We start from the raw sequence: 17885 nt of genomic DNA on the forward strand, positions 1-17885 counted from the left end.
CTCTTTTGGCTCCCCTGTGATCTCAGAACTTCTTGACCATTGTTTATCAGGGAAAGATCACACGGAGAGGCTGAGAAAGCAGCCAGGAAGAAGCCTGGGTGGGACAGGGTTGGGAGGGAAGAAGCATGGGTACACTCTCGGTGCTCCAGGAGGAGCCAGGGTAGAGGTCAGGGCTTATGGCCAGGAGGGTCCTGGGGGTGGGGGGGTGGGTGGGGGAGGGGAAGGCGGGGAGAATGGGCTAGTCACCAATTCCTGTCCCTGAGCTAAGCTCACTGGGTGGTCCTATACCATCCCTGACCTAGAGGGAAATGCCAGCCCTAACGATTGTGTGCCTAGGGAGGGGATGTGTAAGCAACCTGGCTGTCCACGTTGGAGGAGCCAGCAGACTGTCCTGACCCTCACCCAGAGCTCCTTAACCCTCATGCTGTGTTCCACCAGGCCCCACGGAGCTGGCCAGCCTCAGCATTCGCCCATGGAGGCCCTGGGTCCTGGGGATGACCGCACCTCCCCAGCCTCGTCCACTCGCAGCTTGGATCTGCGGCGGCTGTCTGCACGTGCCGACTCGGCCTACAGCTCCTTCTCCGCAGCCTCTGGTGGTCCCGAGCCACACACGCTGTCACCTGGGACCGGTGTCCTTGCTTACCTCGACTGGGAGAACGTGCGCGTGGTGTGGGGCGGCCTGGCCCCCGCCGCGCCCACCGCTGTCCTGCACACATCCCTGCAGCCCCGGCCCGCAGCTGCGGTACGCAGTGGGCCGCGACCCCCAGAAGTCTGGGGGACCCCCGGGCCGCCCAACCGGCAGACCACCCCGCTGGTGTACCCGCTGACCGCGTAGGCGGAGGCTGCAGCGCGGGCCACCGAGCCACGCAGGCCACCGGCCTCACGGGCCGCCTACCGCCAGCGGCTGCAGGGAGCGCAGCGGCGAGTGCTCCGGGAGACGTCGTTCCAGCGCAAGGAGCTCCGCATGAGCCCGCCAGCCCGCCGGCGGCCCTCCGCACCCGCACGGCCCCCGGCGGAGCACCCGCGCTCCGCATCGCTCAGCCAACCGGGCAGGGAAGTGGAATCGGCGCGCTCTGGGGCTTCCGCGCCACAAACTGGTGGGCGCGGAGACCTCGCCAAGCAGCAGCGGAAGTGGTGTTTCTCTGAGCCAGGGAGGCTGGATCGCGTGGGTCGGGGCGGTGGTGGGTTGGTCGGGGAAGGCGGCGGCAAGGCCTGCTCCAGCTCCTGCCTTCCCAGGCCCCAGGAGCCTCAGGAGTCCCAGGAGCATGGAGTACTGGCCGAGTTCGAAGGTTTGTCTGAGCCCCAGACCCTTGGCATAGAAGACCCAAATCCTGGGTCCTTAAAGCTCAGTGTTGCCTCCAGGTCTCGCTGTCAGAGTCGAAGCCCTTCAGGTGAAGTCTTGGCTCCCTGGGGAGGACCAGGAGAGGGCATGCCCATTATCCAGGTAGGGAAGATAGAGGGTGCAGCAGGCTTGGGGTGGGGTGCATCTGGGAGACTGAATACTTGAGCCATATTTCATCCGTTTGCCTTTCCAGGCTGTTCCCCAAGGAGCAGAAACCCCCAGACCATTGTTTAAGACCAGACTTTGCAAGTGAGAGAGAGAGAGAGAGAGAGAGAGAGACCACTCTGGGGGCTGAAAACTGGGAGGCGGCTTTCACAGCTCTCACCCAGCAGGAAAGGAGAGGGCTTCCCACCTACTTTCAGTTTGAGCTTCCTTACTGTCTTTTGCAAACTACATCCCCTACTCCCCTCACAACGTCCTATTGTCTCTCTGGTGCAGCACCAAGAGCTTCCTTCCTGGTCACTGTGGTCAGGATGGGGTCCCTGCTTCCAGAGTCCTGAATCAGAAGGAAGCTGCAGTGGCATGTCCTGCAGAGGGCCTCCAGAGCAGTCCTGCGCGTGTGCAGAGGGTTTCAGAGAGCTATATGGAGTCTGCCTGGCCCCCATCCCTTCCTGATAATGAAGTTTTCCTGGAAGAAGCCCCGCTGGTCAGGATGAGGTCACTTCCAGACTCTCATGTGCCCCCAAGGCTCCCAACCAAGTGAGTTCCCTCTTGCTTCCAAGCAGAGTGAGACCTTCCCTTTCCACATGTCTACATAATGCCTGAAGGGCAGGGAACTCTCTCCTAGGTGAAGCCTGGGAACCTAGGTGAAGGGACTGGGTGGGGGCAGGTGGCCCTTGGAAGCCACCACTTGTCTTGGCCAGAGCTTTTTCTAATTCAATGTCTCGTCCACTTCCAGTGTACATGCCTCTGACCAGCAGTATGGAGCTGGCTTGGGCCAACGAGCTGACCATGCTGCAGTCCTCCAAGAGTACTCCCTCAACGAACACCCAGAGATTGCAGGAATAGATGACTACTGGCAGGGGATAGATGGTTCTGTGGGTGTGTACAGGTCCTGCTATAGCCCCCCAGAAACTGCAAATGGTGACATCCCAACCTTTGACCCCACTGGACTGCTAACTACTGACCCCCACACAGCTGCAGAGAATGAGCCTTTCAAATCTTTCCCAGTTGATACCCTGGGACCTCCAGGCAATGATTCGCCAGAGACTCCCTCCCACATTGCCCTAGCTTGGGGCACTGGCCATCCTGGTTCCAGGTCAACATGGTCCAGTCTGCGCCTTGAGGAACTGGTTCAGGAGCTGGCCAGACTGGATCCCTCTCTGAGTGACACTATTAACTCCTATCCCCACCTGTGGGGCTTCTGCATGGGCTGATTCCTTTAACTGAGGTCAGGGCTGCAATGAGGCCAGATTGTGGGGAGATTGGAGAGGAGGCTGCTGGTCCTTCCGAGGCAGGGTGAGTGACGGGGTCCCCAGGGACTCGGTATTGTCCCTGCAGTCTGGGGCAGGACAACCCAGAGAGCTCTGGCTTTGTCCCCAGCTATCTCTTTAGCGCCACCCAGCTCCTGCCAACCTCTCAGGAGGAGATAAGGCCTGAAAACCTTAGTACCCACCCTGTACCTGACCAGCCATGTGGCCAGGGTCTCCCTGAGCCAAATAACAGCATCCAAGTCAAGAAAGTGAGTGTGGAAGGGCTGCTGGATGCTGGGTGGGGCAAGAGCCCAGAGTCTGTGTAAGTCTGGGCCCTGGCCCCAGCTTTAAGTACCCCCGTTTTCCCTGCAGGTGGAGCTAGCTCACCTCCTCCAAAAGATGCTGCAGGTCCTTCAGGCTGAGCAGGAACAGCTGCAGGGGGCGGCCCAGGAGTGGGCCAGGCGTGGGGCTGCTCTGGAGGCTGCAGTGGGCCAGGCCTGTGCACCCCATGAGCTAGAGCGGTTCAGCGGGTTCATGGCTGACCTAGAGCGGGTTCTTGGCCTCCTTCTGCTGCTTGGGTGCTTGGCAGTCGCCTGGACCGCGTGCGCGGTGCCCTGGCTCGGGCTGTTGCAGACTGTGACCCTGATGAACAGGTAACTAGTTCAGGCTAGGGGTTAAAGGGTGGTGATGGGCCTGCCGGCTCTGGCTGGCACCCCCGACCCAGTCACAGTGCCCTCTCCCTCCGGCTCCAGGCCTCTCTCCTGCAGCGACTGGGGCTCCTGGAGCAGCAGCAGGAAGATGCCAAGGAGCTGAAGAGGCATGTGGCACGGTGCAAGCGGGCCCTGCGGGAGGTGCTGGTGCAGGCCCTGTCAACTGCAGAGCTGCACGCCTACAGTGCCCTGCTGGTGGGCAAGGCCGCGGTCCTGGCCCAGCAGCGCAGCCTGGACAAGTGGGTCCGACTCCTTCAGGATCAACTTGACACCGTCAGGAGGTCAGGAGCAACCTTAGCCATCTTCCCCCACCCCACAGGCGGACCTGGCCCCCAGGAACCCGCCCTTCCGATAAACCTCCCTCCTCCCCAGCTTCTCTCACCTAGTTGCAGGCCATGGGGGTGGGGAGCATGGCACCTGCCTCTTACCAACTTGACTGGGACAGAGGCTGGTTTCCTGGTTCTTTTCCCTCGGGGGAGGGGAAGACCCAGGCCTTGCCTTCCCAGAATGCTTCTTCCAGGTGTTCTCTTGTGGCTCCACCTAGGTCTTATGGATTATTTTGTAATTAATTTATGGATTTAAAAACTAGTATTTCCCCTTTTTGTGATGAGAGGCCTGGTCAGGGTTGGTTGGAGGGAATGAAGTCAGAGTTGTATTTCAATTTAAGTTGCAAAATGACCTTTTCTTCTCTCTCAGTAATGTGGAAAGATCTGAAGCTATCTTGTTTACAAACTACAGATCCAAACTGTGCCTGACTAGAGCAGAAGAGGGATGGCAGTTGCTAGGAAGACTGGAGAGAATAGGCCTGAAGACAGGAGGAATCGGGGGGATGCTGGGCCCTCAACGCTACTGCCCCCATGCCCCAATTCCTAACTGTTTCAGTGACTGTCACACAACAGAAGCCTAGGCCTGGTTGGCGGAGTCCAGTTCTCCTTTGCTGTTCTTACCCAAGCCCACAGCCCCACAGTGGCAGTAGGGTACTGCTTCCCTTCAAGACTCCAGGGATAGAGAATTTCCCCAAATGGAAAACAGGTTCAGTTACTTTGCTGCCTAATAACCCTGACAAATGTCCAGTACACTCGGATTTTCCAGTACATTCATTCCAAGACCCAGAAAGAACTTGCTTCCTCTTTCAATTATGTTATGAAAACGGAGTTTATCCAACTCTCCTTTGGAAACCCCACTGGGTCCCCCAGGCTTGAGGAGGCAGTTGGGGCTGGGAGCTGAAGCTCAGGCTTAGGGAACTTGGAGGCCTACCATGCACGGGATGAGAACCCGGAGAGGCAGCTCCACTTGTGTGCTAGAGATGCTGATCTGGGGACGGGCTAGGGTTGGGAGTCAGGAATTAGGGGCTGGAGTGGTATAAACATGACTCATACTCCCCTTTATTTGTGCATCAGCCCTGTGTACACAGCATCAATGTTAAGTTCTCAAATATGCATGTGAAAATCTGCTTTAGTATTTGTAGCTGCAAGTCTAGGGACAAGAACGTTTTTCATGCAAATGTTCAGTGTATTTTTGGAAGTCGGTCACATTAAAAGGCATGTGTATGTGTATTTAAAGCCAACTGACCCCCCAAAATGAGAAATCTCTTGCTTCTGGGTTTGTTTTCTGAAATGTATTGTCAGTAAATGCAACTGGTTGGGAATTTTAAATGGTCGTATTCATACCAAAAGCATTAGTTCTAACAGTCGGACTATTGAGCACAGAACAATGCTCACGTTGTTCCTTTTTATGGAAAACATATGGGGCTCCTGCTGAGGCAGTTGCAGGTTCTAACATTATGCTTTGCTTCTCTCCTTTGAACACTGTGGGTGGGGCCTCCCCTCCAAGGCCCTCATCCTGGCTGGGAAGCTCACTTGGAGACCTGATCTGGATAGAATTTATTCTTATTTCTGCTTTTTGCCCTGTACAGCCCCCTTTGCATTCAACCATTGTGATATTTTTAGAAACACACTTAACATGGTCTTTTAGGCCAGTGAAAATTATATACATCAGAAAAAGTACCCCCAGTACAGGATGAGCATGGGGAGCAGTTGTCCCACTGAACTGCACTTTGGTTCTGGTGGGGGCGGGTGGGGGGTTCCATGGGGAAATAAGAGGCCTCTGTGGTGGTCCCTGCCAGACTGGGAAACCTCAAAATTAGGGCCATACCTCCTGTGCCCGTCCTTCCATTTTGCCTCTGCCTTCTCTTGCCCCACTTACCTCCTTTCCACACTCCTTTAGAGAGCAAGAATGAGCTCTCCGTTGTTCTGTATTGGCACCACAACCAGAATTGTAAGGGCACCAGAAGCCGGGGGAATGCCACCCTGCAGGACACTGCCAGCAGAGGGCACTGTTCTCGTGATGAAAACTACCCCCGTTTTCCTGCCGCCACCCCAGCTCCCAGGCCCTGTGGGCTAGCCTCAGGGACTTGGGCTTGCCCAGGTGAGCAGTGTCTCTGTTGGGCCTGAAGGCTGGGACCGAGCCTTTTTGCCCTGTCGGAAAGAAACTCGGCCAGCCAGGTTTTTTGCTGTCTCGTTTTCCTTTGCACTGGAAAACTGTTGGTTAATAACTGGGGAAGACAGCGGTGTTGATGTACCAAACCGGTATGAAAAAGAGCGTTACTTAGTTCTCCAGGATGGAAAAGAGGGTTTTGCAGTCCCCCCTGGGGTCTCTGCCCCCACCTCCTTCGGCCTTGGGCGCCCTGCCCACCGCGTCGCCTCCGGGCTTTAGCAAGCGCAGGCTTCGCTGGGGGTCGTTGCTGGGCAACAGGCAGCCCGGCTGCTGCCTCCGATTCTCGCCTCAGCCCACCCCCGCTGCTCTCCCTAATATGGATTTAATTAGTGTGCTTTTCCCCTTCAGACTGTGCATGGCAAACTGCATAGGGAAGCAGTGTTGCGCGGTGACCCAAACCCGAGTGTCATGTCTTCAGGAGCCTGCTCTGCACACCACATCCCTCCGCGGGTGGCTGCCGTGAACATCAGGGATCCTCGCAGGAACAGACCGCGGTGCCATTCCCTCACATGTCAGAAGATTTAGAGGGAATTTAGGTCAAATGTGGCTGAGGACCGCGGAGAGACGAGGTGAAAGAGGAATGGGGTATGGGGTGCTGGGAGGGCAGCAGTTGCTATAAGGCAAGCCTCTCGGCGACCCCGTCAGTTACTCTCGCAGCCTGGCTACAGTTTAGACCGTCAGGGTGGGTGTTGGTTGTCTTTGACGTTTAGATCAGCACCAACTTGATAACTCTCATTCTGCCTCCAGACCCTCCCTCCCAGTCTCTGTCTCAGGCTCTCTGCCTATCATTTCTCTCACTACCTCTTCGTGCATTCTTCCTACCTGCAGAAACTCCTGAGCTCCCTTTGCTTCAAGTCCAGAGGTTTGGCAGTTCTGGAACGGTGGGGCCAGGACAAAGAGGTTCAAGGCAAAAAGCTATCTGGAGAGCAATAGCAAGTCTATTTATGAAATCATGTTAAAAGTTCAAATAATTTCTTCCAGGTAAAGGCCAAAACAGAGGGAGACTGTGGAGCCGGAGTGGGCTCAGCTTTATAACTGTTGAGAGATGCTTTTGATTCAGCTGTTTACATCTGGAAGGTAGGGACGCTAGAGGATTTTGCATTAAGAAAGACATTGTTGTATCTATTTTAACTGAAGTGACAGCACATAAAGAATATGGGGTAACTTTCCTTTTGTGAGAATATTTTTTTTCCCAGCAGACCCCATTGTTCTTTATGTATACAAATACTAACATGCTAAAAGAATGGTGATCATGTAAAGCAGAGCCACAGATCAGAGCTGTTTGGCCTTGGGATGCAGCCAGACACCCCTTGGGAACAACTCAGCCCCCTTGGTATTTCAGGACTTTTTTTTCCCACTTGGTATTTCTTTTCCACTACATTGGAAAAGAGCACCAGGTTGCCATCTCGACTGACAGTTAATAGCTGTGAGACCTGGACAAGTTAATTCCAATTTTTCTAGGCTTCAATTTCCTCGCTCTATAATTAAGATACTAACAGTACACACCTTGTAAGATTGTGATTGATAACTGCCAATGTTTAGAACTGTGCCTGGCATTTAATAAACACAGGTCACATATGTATTACCCAAGCAATCCCTGGTCTCCATTAGGTAAGAGAGCTGTGCTCAAGAACAACCTCCAGCCTCCTTTAGAGGAAATGGAGAACTTTATTAAAAAGCCTGCTCTGGATATGACCCATACACATCTACATCAATGATTAACTTCTCCCCTACTAAAAGAAGTAATTCTCTTCCTTGTGACAGTTCCAACCACCTAAACTGCCTTATCTTGTAGACGACTATTTTTTTGTCAGTTGTGGAAAATACCCTTCTACATTAACTGTAGTTTCCTAGTGATTTACCTTATAGTTTCAGAAAGTCTTGGCCTGTAAGAAAGAAGCAGTGGTTCCTAACACCTGAGTTTTACTCTTACTGATCCTAAACTCTTGCAAAATGTTGTACTTTACTTGGCTGAAGTACATCCTTCTCAAATACAAAGCTTCTTCTGGAAGGTGAAGTAAGTCTGCTGTGATTTCAATGTGCAATAAATACGAATTATTGTTACTACGAATTTGCTAGTTTAGATTTTGTCTTTCTTAAGGCAGATCATCCCTTGTTTGTGACATTTATTCCCTGCAGTCAAACCTCTCTTTTACCATGGGAAGTCGCTAGTATCTTATTCTGTCTTCTAGACCGTCAGCTCCTCAAGGTTGCTGTAATTATTGCCTCCCACAATTTTTCTGCAGAGGCAGAAGATCTCATTTGCATTTTAAAATAATTTATGCAGTTTAGCAGAATTCCAGGGAAGGAAGGTGGAAAGGGTCAGATTAGGGCCTACATTTATCTACAGTTTTTGGCTACCATATCTGTATGTGGTTGACCCTTTCATTTTGCAGAGCAATCCAAACATTCTCAATAATAGAATGCTTGAAAAAAAGCAGAAGAATGAGGAGAAAAGGAAGAAATTAAGTAGATGAAAAGAAAAAAATACAGTAGTAAGAGCTATAAAATACTTAAGGGAAATAAATAATCACACAAGCAGGAACAAAATGTGAGACTATTTCATTACTTAAATCTAATATTTAATTAAAATCTTAAATTAAATTTAAATCTGATATATATATAGATAGCAGGGGAGCCCCACTACCCTGTGCAACAAAAACTATTTGATGTAACTAATGACATGCAAACACGATTTGCAAAAGTATAGCATTACCACAATATGATATAAACAAGGTTGGTTGAGCAAATAGATTCCACACCTTTAAAACAGCAAAAGAGCCATTCTAATTGAACCTGGGAAATCTGGGCAAGACCTACAATCGTTCTCAATTACAGACAGGAGTAAAGGTCCAGAAAAGTTAAGCCGCCACTCTAAGGTCACTGTGCAAAGAAATTCTACAGTTGCTATTTTGGAATAAGTTGTTTGCCTTCAGATGGTTTTTAAAGTGGTTACCACATAATTTTTGCTTGTACAGAACTTTCTTATAAAATGGTTGCTTAAGTGTATCCATTATTGTTTAACCAGTTTTTTGTGGGTTTTTTTGCTGTAATATTATGACATTGTTTTTCCTTTGAATATTCACCTAATGCATTGAAAGGCTCAGCCTGATTTGAAAACCACAGATTCAGAAACATGGCACAATGGTGCAATTCACAAATAAGTCACTTTAAAAAAATTAAAATATTCATGCCAAATCAAAGTAGCCACCCACTAGTGCCAAAGATACATTTATATTTCACCATAAAGACAACCACAAATTAAAAGTATTTGACAAAATGTCCCTTTTTCTTTCCTTGTTAAATCACCTTACTCCCGAGATATACTTGTTTCCTACAATTTAGCATTCACAGTACAACTGAAATTAAGTGCGTTCACAATGATCACACTCTGTGTTCAAGACTCCCTATCCAGAACCTTGATTGCCTAAAATGAGGTAGATAAACATTTAAGGGTTTTGTTGATTGGGACCAGATACCTTTAGATCTTGATCATCTATTTCTTTAAAATAGAATTCCAAAATATTTAACAAAGGTTGAAAATTTCTTAGCATTTTGCTTAACAATGGAAAACTATAATTTCTAAAGGTTACTATGAAAATTGTTTTACCTCATTTCAATTTAAAAACTGGATGAAAGCATCAAATTACAAAAACCATTACATATCTTAAAGCTAACAATCCAACATCATTCAACATTTCAAAAGACCCTTGCTGGAATTCTGGCTTGGGAGTGTGTTTAGAGGCTGAGGCATTGGTTGGTGAACTCACTCAGGGGCCCCTTAACCTTTCATCCTAAATGTCAAGCCTTCAGAGTTCAAGCCTGATTTCTGGAATTCTTCATAGTGAGGCTCTCCCTGAGATCTTGGATCTCATCTCTGGAGAGAGGAGGGCAAGCTTCACACAGAAGCTAGAAGCATAGGCCCACCTGGGTAAAACAGGCTGCAGTGGACAAAGCTGTAAACAGGATAGAGCCACACGTGGTTGGGGCGCCGGCTTGGGCAGGCTTCGATCATGAGGGGCAGGCCCGGTTAGATCTACCAAGCAGTAGCCCCAAGGTCCGTCAGGCTGTGGGGGGCCGGCTGGGCATTAGCCCGGCAAGGGACCCCACAGTGGGTCGACTTGAGATTTCTGAAAAGGCTGGCAAGCTACTGCGAATCTTTCACTTTTTACGAGGAGCTATGGGTGAGGCACCCAAGAACTTGCTGAGGGAGCTCGACTTCCTGAGGCTTCGAGCCAGGTCCTGGAGCATCAGGTCGTCGGCCAGGACACCCAGAAACGCGCTGGTGGTGGAACTGAGGATGGTGGCTGCCACCTGCACTGGATGCCGCGCCGCAAGACTGCCACTACCACCAGCGGTGGCGTCGGGTTCCGTAAAGTCTCGCAGACCAGGGTCGCCGAGTAGACGACGCAGCGCATACGAGGCACCGGACCGCAGGTACTGGTAGGCGCGCCGCCCACTGTGATCACGCACGTGCACCTGCGCACCCAGGCACACCACCAGCAGCACCGCGGTGTCCTCGTGGCCGTGCAGTGCCGCCAGGTGCAGTGGCGTGTAGCCGCCGTGTGAACGCGCGTTCACGTCGATTGGCGCGCCCCCACGCCGCGCGACCTCCACCAGCTGCAGCGCCATCTCGCGGTCGCCGCTCTTGGCGGCCCAATGCAGGGCCGTGAAGCCAGACATGAAGTCGCGCTTGGCCGCCAGGCCGCTGTCGCGCAGCAGCAACCCGTGCAGCTGGTGAGTCCAGCGGCCACCGGCCGCCCGCACCAGCCACTCGTGCTCGGCCGGCTCTAGGGGCACAGGGGACGGCGGCGGCGCAGCGGGTACTTCCTCCGTGTCGGGGCTCAGCAGGCGAGGGCCGGCGCCCGACAGGCGCCTCAGGTGCGTGGAGCGGCCCGCGCCGAGGCCGAGGCCCAGGCCGGACTCCTCTACGGAGAGCCTCCGAAGCAGCAGCGGGGAGCTCCGCGGGCTCGGCTCCTCTGACAGCTGCCGGCGCAGGCCCTGCTCCTCCGCCCGGATCCGGAACGCGGCGGGGCCCGGGACGCAGCTCACGGGCAGCATGCAGGGCTTCGGCGGCGCGCGCGGACGGGGTGGTGGAGGCCCTTTTGTCTCCCCAGACCCAGGTTCCGGGTCTGACGCCTCCGGGTGGGACAAGGCCGCCGACGACAGTGCCCTAGACGGTGGGGACACATCTGCAGGGAGTTCCTCGGAGGACTGGAGTAGCTCAAAGGATGGTATCCGAGCTCCCAAGGGCCCCCCTGACTGCTGGGCTGCGCCAGACAACAGCGCCCCAGTCGGCTGAGCGGGCTCGGAGGCCAGAGGCCGGCGGGCGTCCGGTGGCTGCGATGGCAGGGCTGGGTCCTAGGGTGGTTCCACGGACCGCTGTGCCGAGGCCAGTGCTGGAGCCTCTGCGGCAGCGGCCTGCCCCGATGAGGAGGAAGCGAGCTTCGACGGCGCGGCTGCTGCTGGGGAGGTGCTGGGGACGCAGGAAGGTAGGGGTTCTGGTGCCTCGCGGGGCCGCGGCTTCTTCCGCAGCACCACGAACTTAACGCCATCGAACTCCTTCACCACGGCCACGTCGTTGACAAACTGCTTGAAGCGGTCCCTGCGGGCGGCGCGGCCGCGCGGGTCACCCGCATCCAGCAGCGGCTTGAAGCGGCTCAGCAGCTCCGAGTTGCGCACCTTTCCGCCGTGCTCCTGCAGGAAGCCCAGCACCGCCGCCTGGCTCACCCCGGCCGCCGCAGCGGCCGCGGCCGCGGCCAGGACCATGGTCAGCGCGCGCCGCGCGGGGGAGCCGGGGCCGCCGCCTCCCACCGGACCTCGGGTCCCGGCTGCTGGGCCAGGTGGGCGTCGGGGCGCCGGAGCAGGATTCCGGAAGTCACATCAGCCTGGGCCAGGCTCACCGGGGCCAGACGGGCGTGTCCCCGATGCTGCACCTTGGTCGCGCCCGCGTCGCGGAGTCCGGGTGTCTCCTGGAGAAAGACGCTGGGGGCGGCGGCGCGCCCCCCTGCCCGCCACCCCTCTGGGCCCCCAGGCTTCGGGGTAGATCTCTGCCTCTTTATTTTGTCCAGTGGGCGCCGGGCTCCATCCCCCGCGCGCAGTGCTCGCCTTACAGGTGACAACTGTCACCAGGGCTGCGGAGGGAGTGGGGGAGCGGAAATTCTCTCCACCGCCCACCCCCAAACCCTGGAATTAAAGGCGCAGCGCTGTGCTTCAGCTCTGCTCCCGGTTGCTAGGTGGGTGGGTGCGTTCCTCGGGGATGCGGAGTCAACAGGCGAGGCAAGGACTTGTATTCCTTGAAGGAATATTTAACCACAATATACCGGGCGATTATTTAAAAGAAATCACTTACTTCAGGACCATCAATATCAATACTTTTGCAGTGATCGATTGCTGCAAATTGTATGAAGCCGTTTTTCTGTTTGAAACGCAAAGATAATTAGCTGTGCTTGGCAATGCATGTTACCCGAGGTTTAGGAGAGACTTAAAAAGCAAATTTTTCATGATTAAAATAATACATTTTAACATCGAATTTTAGGAATAAAGCCACAGGGAAACAGAAAAGATAAAAAAGGAAACATACCACTTGAAATCACTATCATTTTCAATTTTTTTCTTCTCTCCCACCATACATGAATATACATGCTTATAATGTAAAGAAAGGAAACAAAGTTGGATCTACACTGTTTTAAAAACTTCTTATTTAATCCACCAATACTTGTTGAGCATCCTGTTTTGTGCCAGTACCTTTTCAGGATATGATACAACAGCAAGACAGAATTCACATGGAAGGGGGAGCAGAAATAATGCGGCGAATCTGAAAACTGTATAATGTGCTAGATAAATACTATGGAAAAAAATAAAGCAGAGTAAAAGAGGAGAAGCGGGTTGCAATTTTGAACCCTGTGTTCATTGTGAAGGTCACAATTAAGCAAGGACTTGAAGAAATCAGGGAGTTATGTAGCTGGGTTGGAGAAGCTTTTACACCTGAAGGAACAGCCTGAGCTGAGGTGAGATCAATTTCTTAATTTAGAGACACAATACTACAAATACATAAACAGAGACTCCCCGTGTCTTTAAAGAGACTAAGACTCTGCAGTCAGAATTCCACACTTGAATCCTAGCTTTACTTTGAGCTACTTGTTTGACTCTCTATGCCTCAGTTTTCTTATCTATAAAAGGGGGGGTGATAATAACAGTACTTACCTTAATCAGGTTGTGAGATTCAGTGAGAAAATAAACACAAAACACTTAGCACAATGCTTGGCCCACAGTAAACATTCAAATTATTATTAGTAGTATAGTCACTACTATTGTTATTACTCATTGAAAAGAAAAGAACAGTAAAATGTGAAAGATCTCGCTTTCCTCAGAGGCAGTTTTTGTTTTCAGTCCTGTTCCCAAAATGCATGAGTCTACTTTTTGTTCCTTCTGTTTTGCTTTGTTTTTATTCCACAAATAAGTGACATCATATGGTACTTGTCTGTCTCTGCCTGGCTTATTTCACTGAGCATAATACTCTTTAGATCAATCCATATTGTTGCAAATGGCAGGATTTATTTTCTTTTATGGCTGAATAATATTTCCTTGTTGATGGACACTTACAGTGCTTCCATATTTTGACTATTACAAATTGTGCAGTGATAAACATAGGGGTGCATACATCTTTTCGAATCAGGGATTTTGTTTTCTTTGGCTAAATTCCTGGAAGTGGAGTTACTGGATCAAATGCTTTTTCTATTTTTAGTTTTTTGAGGAACCTCCATACTGCTTTCCACAAGGGTTGCACCAATTTATATTCCCACCAACAGTGTAGGTGGGTTCCTGATATGCAATCTTATACTGCTTTTAACACAGTGGTTCAACAGTTACCCATATTATTAAGTCCTCACCCCAACTAGTGCAGTTACCATCTGTCAACATTGGGAAGATGTTACAGATCCAATGGCTGTATTTCTCCATGCTGTGCTAATACCCCATGACCAACTTATGTCATTGAGAGTTTTTGTGCGCCTTTATGCCCCTCACCCTCCTCACTCACCCACTCCAACCCCTCCCCGACGGTAACCACTAGTCACTTCTCAGTCTGATGACACTTTCTTTTTTAACTCGTTTTTAATTGTAAAAATTGTGTTCTTTTAGTTTAAGAATAGAAGTGCAAAATAAGAAGATACATCTCCCATTTAAAAGATAACTTTTAGGATCAATCTTCTCTGTAGTATTAAGCAATCTAAGAATGATAAGGCCTTTGAAAGAAGTCCAATGGTAAGTGTAATCAGCTGTCTTTTCTGTCTAAATATTACGTCTTCTTTAACCCAGCTCAAATCCCACCCCTAAAAGTCTTCTGCAACTGCCCCAGGTGTATCATCCTCTCCACTTCTTTAGCGAACGTCTATTGACTATTTTTGGATGAAGGGAAGTGAGCCAGGTATTCTGGGAAGAAGACACACCTGCCTTTGAGAAGCTTACTGCTTATCAAAGGAGAGAAAACACAATTTTGTTACATATCCATAAGAAATGAATGCTTCATGTGCTTACCGGCAGGTACAGGCCCCTGGAAGTAGTTAATACGCAGGCTATGAAATAGGCTGAGTTTGGAAGTTGGACTGTGAAGGCTGAATTCAGGGTAAACAGTGTCTAGCATTTGGTTTAGGGTACATGTCAGAAATACGGGAGAAGATAATGCTGAAAGAGTAATCTGGGGTCATGACTGGATTACCTTAAATTCCAGTTTGGTCTTTTTCCTATTTGCAGTAGAATGTCACTGAAAGCTTTCTTTCTTATTATTTCTTTTTTAAAAGTAGTTTTAATTATCTTCAGATTGTAAAATAATATTTTCCTAATTCTCAATAGTTTCTAAAATATAAAGACTAGAGAACATGTTAGAGAACCACTTTCAAAATTGTTAGGTTTATTCTGTGTGGGGGTTTTCTGTATACATCCATAAATATATTCACAGTCCTATATACCATTCTATACACATAGAATTAGACCACACACACATTATTTCAAACCCATGTTTCTTTATTGCCTGCAGTTACCAGTGCTGGTGGTGAACAGAGGGAGGAGGGAGTCTTGGAGGGGTTGATCTCAGGGTCGCTGGAAAAGGTGGTGAGGGTCATCAAGCTAGGGCGGTGGGGACAGACAGGGAGGGGAGCCAAAGGTCACAGTTAATAATTGGCTGAGCTCAAACCCGAACCCCAGGCTGTCTGATTCTAAAGTCTGTGCTCCTTTACTGTGCAAAATTAGATCACCAATTGCTTAAAATCAATGTTCTGAAAATTTAATAAATAAAAGGAAAACTTCCTCAAATAAAAATCACCTTAAATCTTTACACTTGTGCATCTGTACATTCTCTACTTTAATAATTTAAGTGATTAGCTTATAGTGTGAGCCAACAGAATAAGGATGCCAATGACATCCAATTCCCCGGACTGCTTAGAAATAGAACTTGCATTATATGTCCTGTTTTCACTGTTAAAGTCATATTCCCTTTGTTGCAATTTTCATTCCAGTAGCTACTTTTCTATTTTATTTTCCTAGCTCTTTCATGACAAATTTTTGGGTCCCTTGGAAAAATTATTGCCATTAACTTATAGATAGCGGAGCCTTAGTCAACTTAGAATTTTGTTACCATCCCCTGTCTTCAAGGGGAGAAGGAGAAGATTCCATTTAAAGATCATTATTGATTTATGTGGTTTGAACTCATTCTGATTATGATCACTAAGAATAGGCAAGGGATTAAATACTGATTCAAAAGGAATTGCTTGAAACTGAAGGAACAAAACAGCAGCACAGACTCCAAGAAGGAACTAGTGGTTACCAAAGGGAAGGCAGTGGGGATGGAGGGAGAAGGGGGTCAAGGGGCATTAAGATTAGCACACAGAATGTAGGTTGGTCACGGGGAAGGCAGTACAGCAGGGAGAAGACAAGTAGTTGATGGACAATGACTGCAGTGGGGTCGGGGGAGGGGACTTGATACTGTGGGTGAATGTTGAAATCACAATGTTGCTCATGTGAAACCTTCGTAAAATTGTATATCAATAATACCTTAATTAAAAAATATGTAAAACTAATAAAATACTGTTCATTTATATTAAAAAAAGGAATTGCTTGTACAAGCAAAGTCTATTGACAGTGCTTTTTTTTTTGTAGATAATTACTTTTTTATTGAAGGGTAGTTGACACACAGTATTACATTACATTAGTTTCAGGTGTACAACATAGTGATTCAACATTTATATACATGACAATTCTAGGTACCAGCTATCACCATACCAAGCTGTTACAATATCTTGACTATATTCATTACATCCCAGTTACTTATTATTTTAACATTGGAAGTGTATACTTTTTTTTTTGCGAGGGCATCTCTCATATTTATTGATCAAATGGTTGTTAACAACAATAAAATTCTGTATAGGGGAGTCAAAGCTCAATGCACAATCATTAATCCACCCCAAGCCTAATTTTTGTCAGTCTCCAATCTTGTGAGGCATAACAAACAAGTTCTTACATGGAGAACAAATTCTTACATAGTGAATAAGTTCTTACATGGTGAACAGGAAAAGGGCAGTCATCACAGAAACCTTCGGCTTTGCTCATGCATTATGAACTAAGAAACAGTCAGTTCAAATATGAATACTCATTTGATTTTTATACTTGATTTATATGTGGATACCACATTTCTCTCTTTATTATTATTATTTTTAATAAAATGCTCAAGTGGTAGGTAGATACAAGATAAAGGTAGAAAACATAGTTTAGTGTTGTAAGAGAGCAAATGTAGATGATCAGGTGTGTGCCTGTAGACTATGTGTTAATCCAAGCTAGACAAGGGCAATAAAAAATCCACGTATGCAGAAGATTTCTCTCAGAACGGGGGGGTGAGGTTCTGAGCCTCACCTCTGTTGATCCCCAATTTCTCACCTGATGAACCCCCTGCGACTGTGCCTGTCTTAGGTTGTTCCTCCCTTGAGGAATCTTACCCGTCTCTGGCTAACCAGTCATCTTCCGGGGCCATACAGGGAAATGTAAAGTTGGTAAGTGAGAGAAAAGCCTTATTGTTTGAAATGGTTAGCTTTTTATTTCTTTGCATATTTATGCCCTGTAGCTTCTATGCCCAGCGTTTGTCTTGAGGTATCTTTACCACTTGGAAGAATTATGATACTCTGTAAATTTGATATGAGGCACGAATTCTCCTTAAGGGTTGTAATTAGGAAGGAAGAAGAAAAGCTTTAGAAGTAGCAGGCGGCAGAAAAAATGGGAAGATTGATTATTTCTCTGACATATCTTCTTGTAGAGTAACTTCAGCATGTATAGGTTTTAAGCTACTACTTAAATTGCACACAGACATTAACATAATAGGAGTATAGTTACATAACCAAAGCATACCTGTAATTACCAGCCATCTCCAGTGAAACCAAGAAAACCAGTTAGGCACCTTAGGCATTTGTGAAAACTTATCTATGATATGGTGGATATTGTCCAACTGAACTTGAACAGTCTGAGAGAAATCAGACAAATTAAAACAACCCATTCCTGGGGAATGTTCACATCCCTTATGTTCTTTTAACAGTAAATAGTCTGTAGTTGTAAGATTTTGGAGCGCTACAATTTGCACTTCTCCTAATTCTTGATTGAGTTCCAGCAGTATAGATCCAGTCAAATTTGTTGTTTTACTGTATGCACAGGCCAGCTTAGATATCTCCTTCCTCATTCCCATGGCAACTCCAGGAACTGGTGGGATGAGTGCATCTACACCTGTAGCAGTGCGTGGATCTTTGTTGGGGTTTTTTGATGATCATCTTCTGGCATGAGTCTTCCAGAGAGTGCTGATGTTGAAAGTTCTTTTTCATATCGGATCTTAGTTCATTTTTCGGGTAGCCCAATTAGGCTTTGATCCTCTGTTAGTCCATTCTTGAG

General features: G+C 48.9%; 2 pseudogenes; one reads left to right on the plus strand and one right to left on the minus strand.

Annotated features, from left to right (window-relative positions):
* The first annotated feature begins 443 nt into the window (after positions 1–443).
* On the plus strand, positions 444–3850 carry LOC130680271 (protein Shroom1-like; annotated as a pseudogene).
* Positions 3851–10022: 6172 nt separating this feature from the next.
* Positions 10023–12529, minus strand: LOC130680272 (ankyrin repeat domain-containing protein SOWAHA-like; annotated as a pseudogene).
* Between the last annotated feature and the right edge of the window lie 5356 nt (positions 12530–17885).

The sequence above is a fragment of the Manis pentadactyla genome, chromosome 13, assembly GCF_030020395.1.
Source record: "Manis pentadactyla isolate mManPen7 chromosome 13, mManPen7.hap1, whole genome shotgun sequence".
NCBI lineage: Eukaryota > Metazoa > Chordata > Mammalia > Pholidota > Manidae > Manis > Manis pentadactyla.